Below are 12,850 nucleotides of genomic sequence, written 5' to 3'. Positions count from 1 at the left end.
CAAATTCTAAAGGTGGCAGGGGTAAAATACAGGGAGCGAAAGGCTATTTACAATTTGTACAGAAACCAGATGGCAGTTATAAGAGTCGAGGGACATGAAAGGGAAGCAGTGGTTGGGAAGGGAGTAAGACAGGGTTGTAGCCTCTCCCCGATGTTGTTCAATCTGTATATTGAGCAAGCAGTAAAGGAAACAAAAGAAAAAATAGGAGTAGGTATTAAAATTCATGGAGAAGAAATAAAAACTTTGAGGTTCGCCGATGACATTGTAATTCTGTCAGAGACAGCAAAGGACTTGGAAGAGCAATTGAATGGAATGGACAGTGTCTTGAAAGGAGGATATAAGATGAACATCAACAAAAGCAAAACAAGGATAATGGAATGTAGTCTAATTAAGTCGGGTGATGCTGAGGGAATTAGATTAGGAAATGAGGCACTTAAAGTAGTAAAGGAGTTTTGCTATTTGGGGAGCAAAATAACTGATGATGGTCGAAGTAGAGAGGATATAAAATGTAGGCTGGCAATGGCAAGGAAAGCGTTTCTAAAGAAGAGAAATTTGTTAACATCCAGTATCGATTTAAGTGTCAGGAAGTCATTTCTGAAAGTATTCGTATGGAGTGTAGCCATGTATGGAAGTGAAACATGGACGATAATAGTTTGGACAAGATGAGAATAGAAGCTTTCGAAATGTGGTGCTACAGAAGAATGCTGAAGATTAGATGGGTAGATCACATAACTAATGAGGAAGTATTGAATAGGATTGGGGAGAAGTTTGTGGCACAACTTGACTACAAGAAGGGGTCAGTTGGTAGGACATGTTCTGAGGTAACAAGGGATCACCAATTTAGTATTGGAGGGCAGTGTGGAGGGTAAAAATTGTAGAAGGGGAACAAGAGATGAATACACTAAGCAGATTCAGAAGGATGTAGGTTGCAGTAGGTACTGGGAGATGAAAAAGCTTGCACAGGATAGAGTAGCATGGAGAGCTGCATCAAACCAGTCTCAGGACTGAAGACCACAACAACAACAACAATCTTTCTTCTAAGATAAGTCGTAAGGTCAGTATTGCCTCACGTGTTCCAGTGTTTCTATGGAATCCAAACTGATCTTCCCCGAGGTTGGCTTCTACTAGTTTTTCCATTCGTCTGTAAAGAATTCGTGTTAGTATTTTGCAGCTGTGGCTTATTAAACTGATAGTTCGGTAATTTTCACATCTGTCAACACCTGCTTTCTTTGGGATTGGAATTATTATATTATTCTTGAAGTCTGAGGGTATTTCACCTGTCTCATACATCTTGCTTACATGTCTGCTTGTGTCTGTATGTGTGGATGGATATGTGTGTGTGTGAGTGTATACCTGTCCTTTTTTTCCCCCTAAGGTAAGTCTTTCCGTCCCCGGGATTGGAATGACTCCTTACCCTCTCCCTTAAAACCCACATCCTTTCGTCTTTCCCTCTCCTTCCCTCTTTCCTGATGAGGCAACCGTTGGTTGCGAAAGCTAGAATTTTGTGTGTATGTTTGTGTTTGTTTGTGTGTCTATCGACCTGCCAGCGCTTTCATTCGGTAAGTCACCTCATCTTTGTTTTTATATATATTTTAATAGGAGAAGAGGCCCCCCAGGGGTGTAATCAACTTTTTGAAACTATCTATATGGTGGTGTAAGTTAGAGTCCCAAGTACGTGCTAACAATCATATTGGGTGTTAAGGGTTCTTTACTGCTGCATACTTCTGAATTTCTAGGTGAACAGCCAAACTGACATGTTAATTAGGCAGTTAATGCCTGCAATATGAGTGCAACACTGAGGATTTCTCTCATAAGGAGTACCGTTGCTGCATGACAATGCATCACCAAAGGGCACACAGCAGGATTTCAAATTTGAGATACTGAAACATCCACCTTACAGCCTGTACTTGACGGAATCAGATTTTCTCTTACTGGACCTCTGAATGAACAGCTGCAAGGTCATACATATTTGGAAGATTATGAGGTCATGAGCTGTGCCAAACAGCGATAATAAATGTGAAGTAAGTTCTATTTTTGAGGGCTCAGTGACTATATATACCTATGATATTTTTATACAAAAATTGTACCATAATAATAACGTGGTGGTGGTGGTGGTGGTGGTGGTGGTGGTGGTGGTGGTGGTGGCGGCGGGAGGGGGAGGGGGAGGTAGGGTCTTTGGAACTATGGTTGCTGAGATACCACTCGAGGTCAGACCTGAACTACCACGTTTATGACATTGCCAACATTTGCAAGCACTTGAGTGGTTGCCATTGCCAAATGCTTTGTGTACTTAATTTGGCTTTGGGTTATACATTCTTCATCATTTTCTTATTCTGAAATGAGTCAAGTAAACAATTCTGGTCCATTATAGGGTATGAGCATGTCTTTCACAAAACCAGATATGATCAGCAAGTCCTATGACAATTGTATCCGCTTTGCTTTTGTAGAAACACAGAACATTTCTGTAGACAGGCAGTGTGGTAAGAGGGAGCTTGCTCTTATTAGGCCAGCACTGCTTCACATGTTCCTACATTTCTTTAAAATCCAAAGTGATATTCCCCCAGGTTGGATTCCATTATCCTGTATACACCCTTCATTAGTATTTGGCAATCATGAATTTTTAAATCCTTGTTTCAGTAATATTGATATGAAAATGTAAGTCATATTCAGACTTATTACAAACCATGCCCAACGAGACAATCCAACCAAAATATTCACCATCTACAGCAGCATTAATGTATAGCATTTGTTACTTTCATTGGGCATTGATAACACTGAATTTTATCACTTGACTGGTGTTTTATTTCACTTGGAATATGAATAATGTATAGCATATAGAAATTTTACTGCCTGAATTGATGAACTATTACTCCTAACAATAATTATGTTCTCTCCCCCTAATTCCAGGTTGGTTGGTTTGCGGGTTTAAGGGACCAGACAGCAACGGTCATCGGTCCATTGTTCCAAAACTTAAAAACACCAACACAGAGTAAAAAAAAAAAAAACAGCTAATGGAAACAACAGACGACACAGGACAAGAAAAACTCAAAGAACAGACAAAACAAATTAAAACCACACAGAGTGTGACGATGGTTGCCCGACCATAGAAACAAAAAAGGAAAATCCAACAACCGAGAAACGCATTAAAAACTCAGATTAAAGTCATAGGCCAATGGCCAGAATCAACACAAAAGAACAGAACAAACACTCAGAGTAAACGATAAAAACCCCCTGCCTGAATAAAACATAAAACTAAGCCAGCCATAGCAGGGTCATCAGATAAAAGGGCAGGGAGCGTATCAGGCAGCGCAAATGTCTGCCTGACCACAGCTAAAAGGGGGCAGGCCAACAAAATGTGGGCTACTGTCAAAGCCGCCCCGCAGCGACATAGAGGAGGGTCCTCCCGGCGCAGTAAATAACTGTGTGTCAGCCGGGAGTGGCCAATGCGGAGCCGGCAAAGGACTACTGAGTCCCTGCGAGTGGCTCGCAGGGATGACCGCCACACAGCTGTCGTCTCCTTGACAGCACGAAGTTTATTACGCGTTGTCAGTGCGCGCCATTCATCGTCCCATAGCGCAAAAACTTTGCGGTGTAAGGCTGCCTGCAAATCAGTCTCTGGGAGGCCAACATCCAGAGATGGTTTACTCGTGGCCTCTTTCGGCAGGCGGTCAACATGTTCATTGCCCGGGATACCGACATGACTGGGGGTCCACACAAAGACCACAGAGCGGCCGCAACGGGCAAGAGTATGCAGGGATTCATGGATAGCCATCACCAGACGAGAACGAGGGAAACACTGGTTGAGAGCTCGTAAACCGCTCAGGGAATCGCTACAGATAACGAAGGACTCACCTGAGCAGGAGCGGATATACTCGAGGGCACGAAAGATGGCAACCAGCTCAGCAGTGTAAACGCTGCAGCCAACCTGCAAGGAATGTTGTTCGGAATGGTCCCCTAGAGTTAGTGCATACCCGACACGACCAGCAACCATCGAACCGTCAGTGTAAACAATGCCAGAGCACTGATACGTGACCAGGATGGAATAAAAGTGGCGGCAGAAGGCCTCTGGAGGGACTGAGTCCTTCGGGCCCTGTGCCAAGTCGAGCCGAAGGCAAGGGCGAGGAACACACCATGGGGGTGTACGCAAAGTGGCCCGGAAAGGAGGTGGAACAGTGAAAACCCTAAGTCCGGAGAGAAGCTCTTTGACGCGGACCGCGATCGTACAACCTGACCAGGGCCGACGTTCTGGCAGATGGACGACCGATTGCGGGAACAGGAGACGATAGTTTGGATGCCTGGGCAAGCTAAAAACATGGGTAGCATAAGCAGCCAGGAAACGTTGGCGCCGTAACTGCAGGGGAGGGACACCTGCCTCCACTAGTATGCTGTCCACAGGGCTGGTGCGGAAGGCACCAGTGGCAAGTCGTATCCCGCTGTGTAGTATTGGGTCCAGCACCTGCAACGCAGATGGGGAAGCGGAGCCATAAGCCAGGCTCCCATAATCCAGACGAGACTGGATTAACACCTGGTAGAGCTGTAACAGGGCAGATCGGTCGGCGCCCCAGCGTGTGTGGCTCAAGCATCGCAGAGCATTTAGATGCCGCCAACACGCCTGTTTAAGCTGCCGAATATGAGGCAGCCAAGTCAACCGGGCATCAAAAACTACACCCAAAAACCTGTGGGTCTCCACCACAGCAAGAAGTTGGTTGTCAAGATAAAGCTGCAGCTCAGGATGGACCGTTCGGCGCCGGCAGAAATGCATAACGCGGGTCTTGGCAGCCGAAAACTGAAAACCATGTGCTACAGCCCAAGACTGCACCCTGTAGCTGATGTTCAGCAGCTGCAATGCCAATAGAGCTGTAGTAAAGGCAGAAGTCGTCAGCATACAGGGAAGTGGAGACAGAATTTCCCACGGCCGCAGCGAGCCCGTTAATGGCTATTAAAAACAGGCAGACACTTAAAACAGAACCCTGTGGCACACCGTTCTCCTGGACGTGGGAGGAACTATATGAGGCCGTGACTTCCACGCGGAAGGGACGATACGACAGAAAATTGCGGATAAAGATCGGCAGACGGCCCCGAAGACCCCATCCATGAAGTGTAGAAAGGATGTGATGACGCCATGTCGTATCGTACGCCTTCCGCATGTCGAAAAAGACAGCGACCAGGTGCTGACGGCGGGCAAAGGCAGTACGGATGGCCGACTCCAGGCTCACCAGATTGTCGGTGGCGGAGCGGCCTTTACAGAACCCACCCTGAGACGGAGCCAGAAGGCCCCGAGACTCCAGTACCCAATTCAAGCGCCGGCTCACCATCCGTTCAAGCAACTTGCAAAGAACGTTGGTGAGGCTAATGGGACGGTAGCTGTCCACCTCCGAAGGGTTCTTGTCCGGTTTCAGAATGGGGATAACAATACTTTCCCGACATTGCGACGGAAACTCCCCCTCGACCCAAATACGGTTGTAAAGGTCGAGGAGCCGTCGCTGGCAGTCCACTGAAAGGTGTTTCAGCATCTGACAGTGGATGCCATCTGGCCCAGGAGCGGTATCAGGGCAAGCGGCTAGGGCACTGCGAAATTCCCACTCACTGAATGGAACATTGTAAGATTCTGGATGGTGGGTGCGAAACGAAAGGCTCCGACGTTCCATCCGCTCTTTAATGGAGCGGAAGGCCAGGGGGTAATTCGCAAAAGCGGAACTCATAGCAAAATGCTCTGCCAAGCGGTATGCAATGACGCCGGACTCAGTACAAACTGCTCCATTCAGTGAGAGCGCAGGGACGCTGACAGGGGTCCGATAGCCATAGACGCGTTGAATCTTGGCCCAGACCTGCGATGGAGTGACATGGAGGCCAATGGTGGACACATACCGCTCCCAGCACTCCTGCTTGCCTTGGCGGATAAGGAGGCGGGCTCGTGCACGCAGCCGTTTGAAGGCGATAAGGTGGTCTATGGATGGATGTCGCTTGTGACACTGTAGCACCCGCCGACGATCTTTAATCGCTTCAGCGATCTCAGGCGACCACCAAGGCACAGTCCGCCGCCGAGGGGACCCAGAAGAACGGGGAATGGCAGATTCGGCGGCAGTAACGATGCCGGTGGTGACCGATTGAACCACCGCATCAATGTCATCATTAGAGAGAGGCTCAATAGCGGCAGTGGAGGAGAACAAGTCCCAGTCAGCCTTATTCATAGCCCATCTGCTAGGGCGCCCAGAAGAGTGACGCTGTGGTAGTGACAGAAAGACCGGAAAGTGGTCACTACCAAACAGGTCGTCATGCACACTCCATTGGACAGACGGTAAGAGGCTAGGGCTACAGATCGAAAGGTCAATGGCGGAGTATGTGCCATGCGCCACACTGAAGTGTGTGAAGGCACCATCATTTAAAATCGAGAGACTGAGCTGCGACAATAAATGCTCAACAGTGGCACGTCAACCTGTTGCACTGACCCATCCCACAGAGGGTTATGGGCGTTGAAGTCGCCCAATAGCAAGAAAGGTGGCGGCAATTGGACTATCAGCACAGCCAGGACATGCTGCGAGACATCACCATCCGGTGAGATCAAGGTCCTCAGCGGACGCCAGAATCTCTACCTCATCCTCAGACGCAGAGCTCGAAGGGTGCGGTGGAGTCGGCGCCACCGCAAGTTCTTTGGCCTTAGAGGTCTTTCTCTTGGACTTCTCTTGCTGAACCTTGGGTTTCACCGGCTGGGAAGGCTTCACCGAATCAGTCTCCGGGACGGAGGAGGATCGTGAAGCCCGATGCCCGGCCGCTGGTGGGGACTTATGCCACTGTTGGCCGTCATCCTTCCCGCTGGTGGAAGCCTGGGAAGGGAGGGACTCAAGGGAACCCTTTCGGGCGAGAGTAGCCGAAGAAGTTAGACGCTTCTCCGGCTGAGAAGCGGGGACGGACGTCCCCGATGGGTGGGAGGATGTTGCTCCTGAGGTAGGTGGTGCAAGAGCAACCGGTTGGGTAGAGCCCCCCCCCCCCACGGGCAAGGGGGCAGGAGGAGCCGTACTGCTCATCGAGCTGGCTGGAAGTCTCGAAACTGATGGGGCTAGCACAGTTGTTGTAGCAGCTGCGTAATAAGATGTCATTCTCACAGGATGGAGTCTGTCATATTTCCTTTTGGCCTCAGTATAGGTCAGCCGGTCCAGGGTCTTATATTCCATGATTTTGCGCTCTTTCTGAAAGACTTTGCAGTCAGGCGAGCAAGGTGAATGATGCTCTCCGCAGTTGCCACAGATGGGAGGCGGGGCACATGGAGTATTGGGATGTGATGTGCGTCCACAATCTCGGCATGTGAGGCTGGAAGTGCAGCGGGAAGACATATGGCCGAACTTCCAGCACTTAAAGCACCGCATCGGGGGAGGGATATAGGGCTTGACGTCACAACGGTAGACCATCACCTTGACCTTCTCCGGTAATGTATCACCCTCGAAGGCCAAGATGAAGGCACCGGTAGCAACTTGACTGTCCTTCGGACCCCGATGAACGCGCCGGACGAAATGAACACCTCTACGCTCTAAGTTGGCGCGCAGCTCGTCACCAGACTGCAAAAGTAGGTCCCTATGGAAAATAACACCCTGGACCATATTTAAACTCTTATGTGGTGTAATGGTAACGTTAACATCCCCCAACTTGTCACAAGCAAGTAACCTGCGTGACTGGGCGGAGGATGCCATTTGTATCAGTACTGACCCAGAGCGCATTTTGGACAAGCCCTCCACCTCCTCAAACTTGTCCTCTAAATGCTCGACGAAGAACTGAGGCTTTGTGGATAGAAAAGACTCCCCATCAGCTCTCGTGCAAACTAAGAATCGGGGCGAATAACTGTTACCTCCATCCTGAGACTTACGCTCCTCCCACGGCGTGGCCAGAGAGGGGAACGTCTTCGGATCGTACTTCTGAGCATTAAATTGAGCCCGAGAACGCTTAGAGACTGCTGGCGGCTGGCCGCCAGCGAGAGATGATGTACCACGCTTCATTGCGGGTCATCCACCCCGATGCCACCTACTCCGACCAAGGGCCCTCCCCACAGGCGCCACCCAGCCGCAGCAATAGCCACCTGGCAGTATGGCCATTGCCGGGAGTCCTGATGGGAGACGGGCATCTACTCCTTGGCATACGTGGGGAGTTAACGGCGCAGGTATCAGTAGAGCGATCCCTGTGTTGTCAGGGGGCTACAACCAACAGGGTACATGGCGGCCCCACCACAACGGACTGGCTACCGTGCTGGATGTTAGGTGACATGTGGTCCATGGTCGCCATCAGCGCAGAAAGTGGCACTGCACAGCGCAAGGTGGAAAGTGCACGCAGGAATGTATCCATGCCCAAGAGCTGGAGAGCGGGCAGGACTGCAATGCAACGACAAAGAAGCTGGCGAAAGGCCTGATCACTAGATGGACACAATGCACCAAGTAAGGCGCCCTTCCCCAATCGGCTCGCTCTTCGGAAAAATTTTGAGAGATGGCGGTCAAACCCAACAGGGGAACATCACAGACGGCCGAAAAGTTTGACACTCCTTGTAGTCGCCTCTTACGACAGGCAAGAATACCGCGGGCCTATTCTAACCCCTGAACCCCTAATTCCAGTATACATAAACATGGACCCCTCAATAAATATCACATTGAGTACTGTGGTGTTTGAGAAGCTGAACAGCAGCAACCAAAACTTTAATTCTGACAGTGCGAAATAAAACTCATACAGTGTTATACACAAAACATGTCACTGTCATTGGTTTCTGTATCAGTTTTTCACAAACATATCAAAAGCAGTAACTATTTTCCCATGATGAGCACACTTCCACATTGGTATGTGGCAGAAGAGGTAAAGAAAACATTTCGACTGGGATAAAGGGAGTATGGCAGATGGAGAGCAAATCAATAATGTCACAGTGCATTTCGTGTTTTTCTCTGCACAAAAACTGTTCCAACCCCGTCTTATGTGCACAATAATAATGACGATTTCACACTTCTATCTATGGATCATCATATGTGATTGGAAAGGTTAGTCTTCAAGAATAATTTTCCAGTTGGATGCTAAATTAGTACGCTCACCATGTAGTTCATGAAGTTTTGAAGTAGGCCTACTCTAAGCTACACAAAAATTTACAAGCTGTATTGTTTCTACAGCAATGTAGAATAATACACAAGCTTATATTGTTTCCAGAATGAGATTTTCACTCTGCAGCGGAGTGTGCGCTGATATGAAACTTCCTGGCAGATTGCAGGCACTTGCCCGCGAAAGGCAAAGGTCCCGAATTCGAGTCTCGGTCAGGCAGACAGTTTTAATCTGCCAGGAAGTTTCTTATATTGTTTGTTTGACGACAATGTATGCCCATTAAATAATGTATTCGAACAGTCATTTTAGTAGTTCCTGAGATATTAAATATTTTTGGCTGTCAGTAACCTCACACTTTTTGCAGATGATGCTGTTATCTATAATGAAGTACAGTCTGAAAGAAGCTGCAAAAATATTCAGTCTGATCCTAATAAGATTTCAAAGTAGTGTAAGTTTTAAACTTGCGATAAATGTTCAGAAATGTAAATTTGTGGACTTCACGAAACGAAAAAATATAGCATCCTATGACTACAATATCAGTGAGTCACAGCTGGGATCTGCCAACGCATACAAACAGCTTGGTGTATCACTTTGTAATGATATGAAATGGAATGCTCACATATGGTTGACTGAGCACAATGTAGGGAGACAGGGTTTCGTGTGTGTGTGTAGGCGCGCACATGTACTCATGTATTCCCTGCAAGGTTGAAAAAGAAAGTTCATTCTGAAAGCTAGCAAAGTTCTATACCTTTTGTTTGTGAACCTATCGATGGTGCAGCACTTCTGCCTTTTGGTCAGTCGTCTCCTTTATTCCTAAATAATTTGTAATGCTCACATAGGCCCAGTCATGGGTAAAGCAGTTGGCAGACTTCAGTTCATTGGTAGAATTCTGGGAAAATGCAATCAGTCTACAAAGGAGATTGCTCACAAATTACTCGTGCAACTCTTCTTGAGTACTGATCAAGTGCATCAGACCCATACTAAACAGCACTAATAAGGAGAAGTCACTGGCAGTGGTGTCAACTTTCACAAACAGTTTATACAGTGAATTAGGTTAAGTTCCAAGTGTTCACAACCTGCAGCCATTCACCCTGTCATTTGCGAATAACTGTCAAAAAAATTCCGAATTTTGTATGCTGCTCTATAGCTTAAAAATTTAAGGACTGCTTGCTTAGCATAATGGATAAGGTGCTAATCTCACATCCAAAAGGTTTTCAGTTCGAACCTCATCAGGTACATTGGAAGTTTTTTCATTTTTAAATCTATATCGAAATGACTTTTATCATTATTTTCATTGAGTTAATTGGTTTAAATGTATTTTTTTCCATTCATGTGCCACAACATATTAGTCATCATATGAAATGCATCATTACCCTTCCTATCAGTCTTCTTCCATGTGGCACCCCTGTTCATGTGATTTTGATTACTGTTATGTATGAACTTCCTTTAATTGTTCCATTTTGTCATCTCACATTTTCGCCCATGTCATTGGATTCATTGTTTCTATTTCTCATTTTGCTTGACTTTCGTTTTACTTAACTCAGCTTTCGTTTAAATCATTATCCATGTTATTTTGTCCATAGCATAATAAGAATTCACGTTTCATATGTTTATATAAAGACTGCCATCCAAAAACAAGTACATCTTGTAATGAAAAATACTTTCTTGACACAACTGCTCAATCAATATAAATAGATATTTCATCTTTTGTTTTCTAACCAACATATTGGCATATTCAAATGATTAAACATTATGCTAAATAAATAAATGTAATAAAATTTGGATGCACAAAGATTCCCTGTGGAAGAAGAATGATAGGAAGAAAAAATATGATCAACTGAAGTTGATTAAAATGATAAAATGAATACATATAAAAGGAACTGCAAGTAAACCAATTAACCGAATAAAAATAATAAAATCATTTTGATAAAGATTTGAAGATAAAAAAATCAATGTATCTGTCAAGATTCAAACCGAAAACCTCTTGCTCGTGAGGTCAGTACCTTAAGCATTACACTAAGCAACCAGTCTATAAATTGGCACCATTTTTAAGGCTATGGAGCAGCACATGAAATTCCTAAATATTTTTTTGTCGATTACTCGCAAACGAGGGCCCACCAGGGTGAATGGTTGTAGGGTGCAAGCCATTGCACCTTAACCTACATTACCATATTGGACTGTTTCAAAAAGTCAGTCCCTCCACAGGGGACCTCTCCATGTAAAAGGAGATACCGAACGTACACAGAGAAGGGCAGCACCACAGGCACAGGTTTATTTGACCCAGTTACGCTGAAGAAACTGAAGTAACAGACTTCAAAAGATAGACAAAAGCCATCCCGAGAAAGACTACTTACAAAGTTTCAAGAAGCAGCTTTAAATTATCTATCTAGGGATATACTACAATCCCCTACTCGCATAGGGATTGTGAGGACAAGATGAGATTAATTACAGCTTGCACAAAGGCGTGTAAAGAGGCATTCTTCCCGTGCTCCATATGTGAACAGAGCAGGAAGAAACTCTAAAAATTTTACAATGGCACATAACCTCTACTATGCAATTCACAGTATCCCTAAGATAGGTAACTTTTTCAATTATTATCAAGCTTTCGGCAATTCATTACATTATTATGCAAAGTAGTCCATGTTGTAACCCTTAGTGAGTTCTTTAATTCTGAATAAGGTTTCTCTGTGAATGTTTTAAGATATGAGTAAAGGTATTGATCTTGCTCCGTGGAATAAGGCCAGAAAATTGAATATTTTGTCACACTGTCAATAAAGCCAGTGATACATTGCTCATGCGGAAGGGATTTCACAATCCACAGATCAAAAAAAAAAAAAAAAGTAAACTTCAAAACACAGCAGAAAGGTAAATGAAGTCAAAAACGTATTACATTCCCAAGAACAGACAAGAGTAATAAGGCAAATGGTAGCGGAAAACTGAAGAAAACTAATATGGGTGATTAAAAACATGTTGGAGGATGGTGTAGTGCCTATATATACCTGTACTCTGCAGTGAAGGTTCAATGAAAAGGGGCTGTGATGTCATCATCCCAACAAGAAGCAGAAACTTAACACAGTAATGAAACAAAAATAACTAGAATGGGCCAAATGTGCAAAAACTGGACTGCGGATGACTGGAATAAGGTTACTAAACTATAATATCATGCAACCCCTCCTTTTATAATAAGAGAGGCTTCCAAATATGACATGATTTCTTTTCAGGTTTGCTCCTCTGATGAAACACGTATCCAAATTCTGCAAGACAAAACTGAATTAGAGAGATACAGGAGCTATGAAGAATTCCACAGAGATTGCATACTTCAACAAGTCAAGCATCTCCATCAGTAATAGTTTGGTCTGTAAAAGTAGCAAAGGAAATGGATGCCTTTATATTGTGAAATGGACGATTTGTCAAGATCAGTACAGGTCAGTACTGGAATTTCGACTTCTTCCCCAGAGCCAGACAACAATTACCCCTATAGCCACGATTCTGCACTATGCCGCAAGAGAAAATCTGTGACTAAATATGCAAATGAGACTGTAATTCACGGTTTGGATTGGTCGGGGAACTCACCAGGCCTCAACCCAACTGAAAATGTCTGCGAAGGTCTAGCGCGAAACTGCAAAGGACGATATACCCAGAAACACGCTGGAGGAAAAGTTTGACAAAGCATGCATAGGACACCTGATTTGGAGAATATATCTAAGAAATGTATTATGAGTATGCCAAGGAGAATTAAAGATTTGATTACAGCTAGATGAGGGCATACTGAACACTAAACACTTCG

The 12,850-nt window shown here is 45.4% G+C and overlaps 1 protein-coding gene across 7 annotated transcripts in view; it reads right to left on the bottom strand.

The window, feature by feature from the left end:
* The window catches only part of LOC124794992 (protein phosphatase 1B), a 228,502-nt gene that overhangs the window by 198,814 nt on the left and 16,838 nt on the right, over positions 1-12,850 (bottom strand). The gene's annotated exons all lie outside the window — the stretch shown is intronic.

Source organism: Schistocerca piceifrons, chromosome 4 (genome assembly GCF_021461385.2).
Source record: "Schistocerca piceifrons isolate TAMUIC-IGC-003096 chromosome 4, iqSchPice1.1, whole genome shotgun sequence".
Lineage (NCBI taxonomy): Eukaryota > Metazoa > Arthropoda > Insecta > Orthoptera > Acrididae > Schistocerca > Schistocerca piceifrons.
The sequence above is the reverse complement of the archived record's forward strand: the minus strand, read 5'-3'. Positions and strand labels throughout refer to the sequence as shown.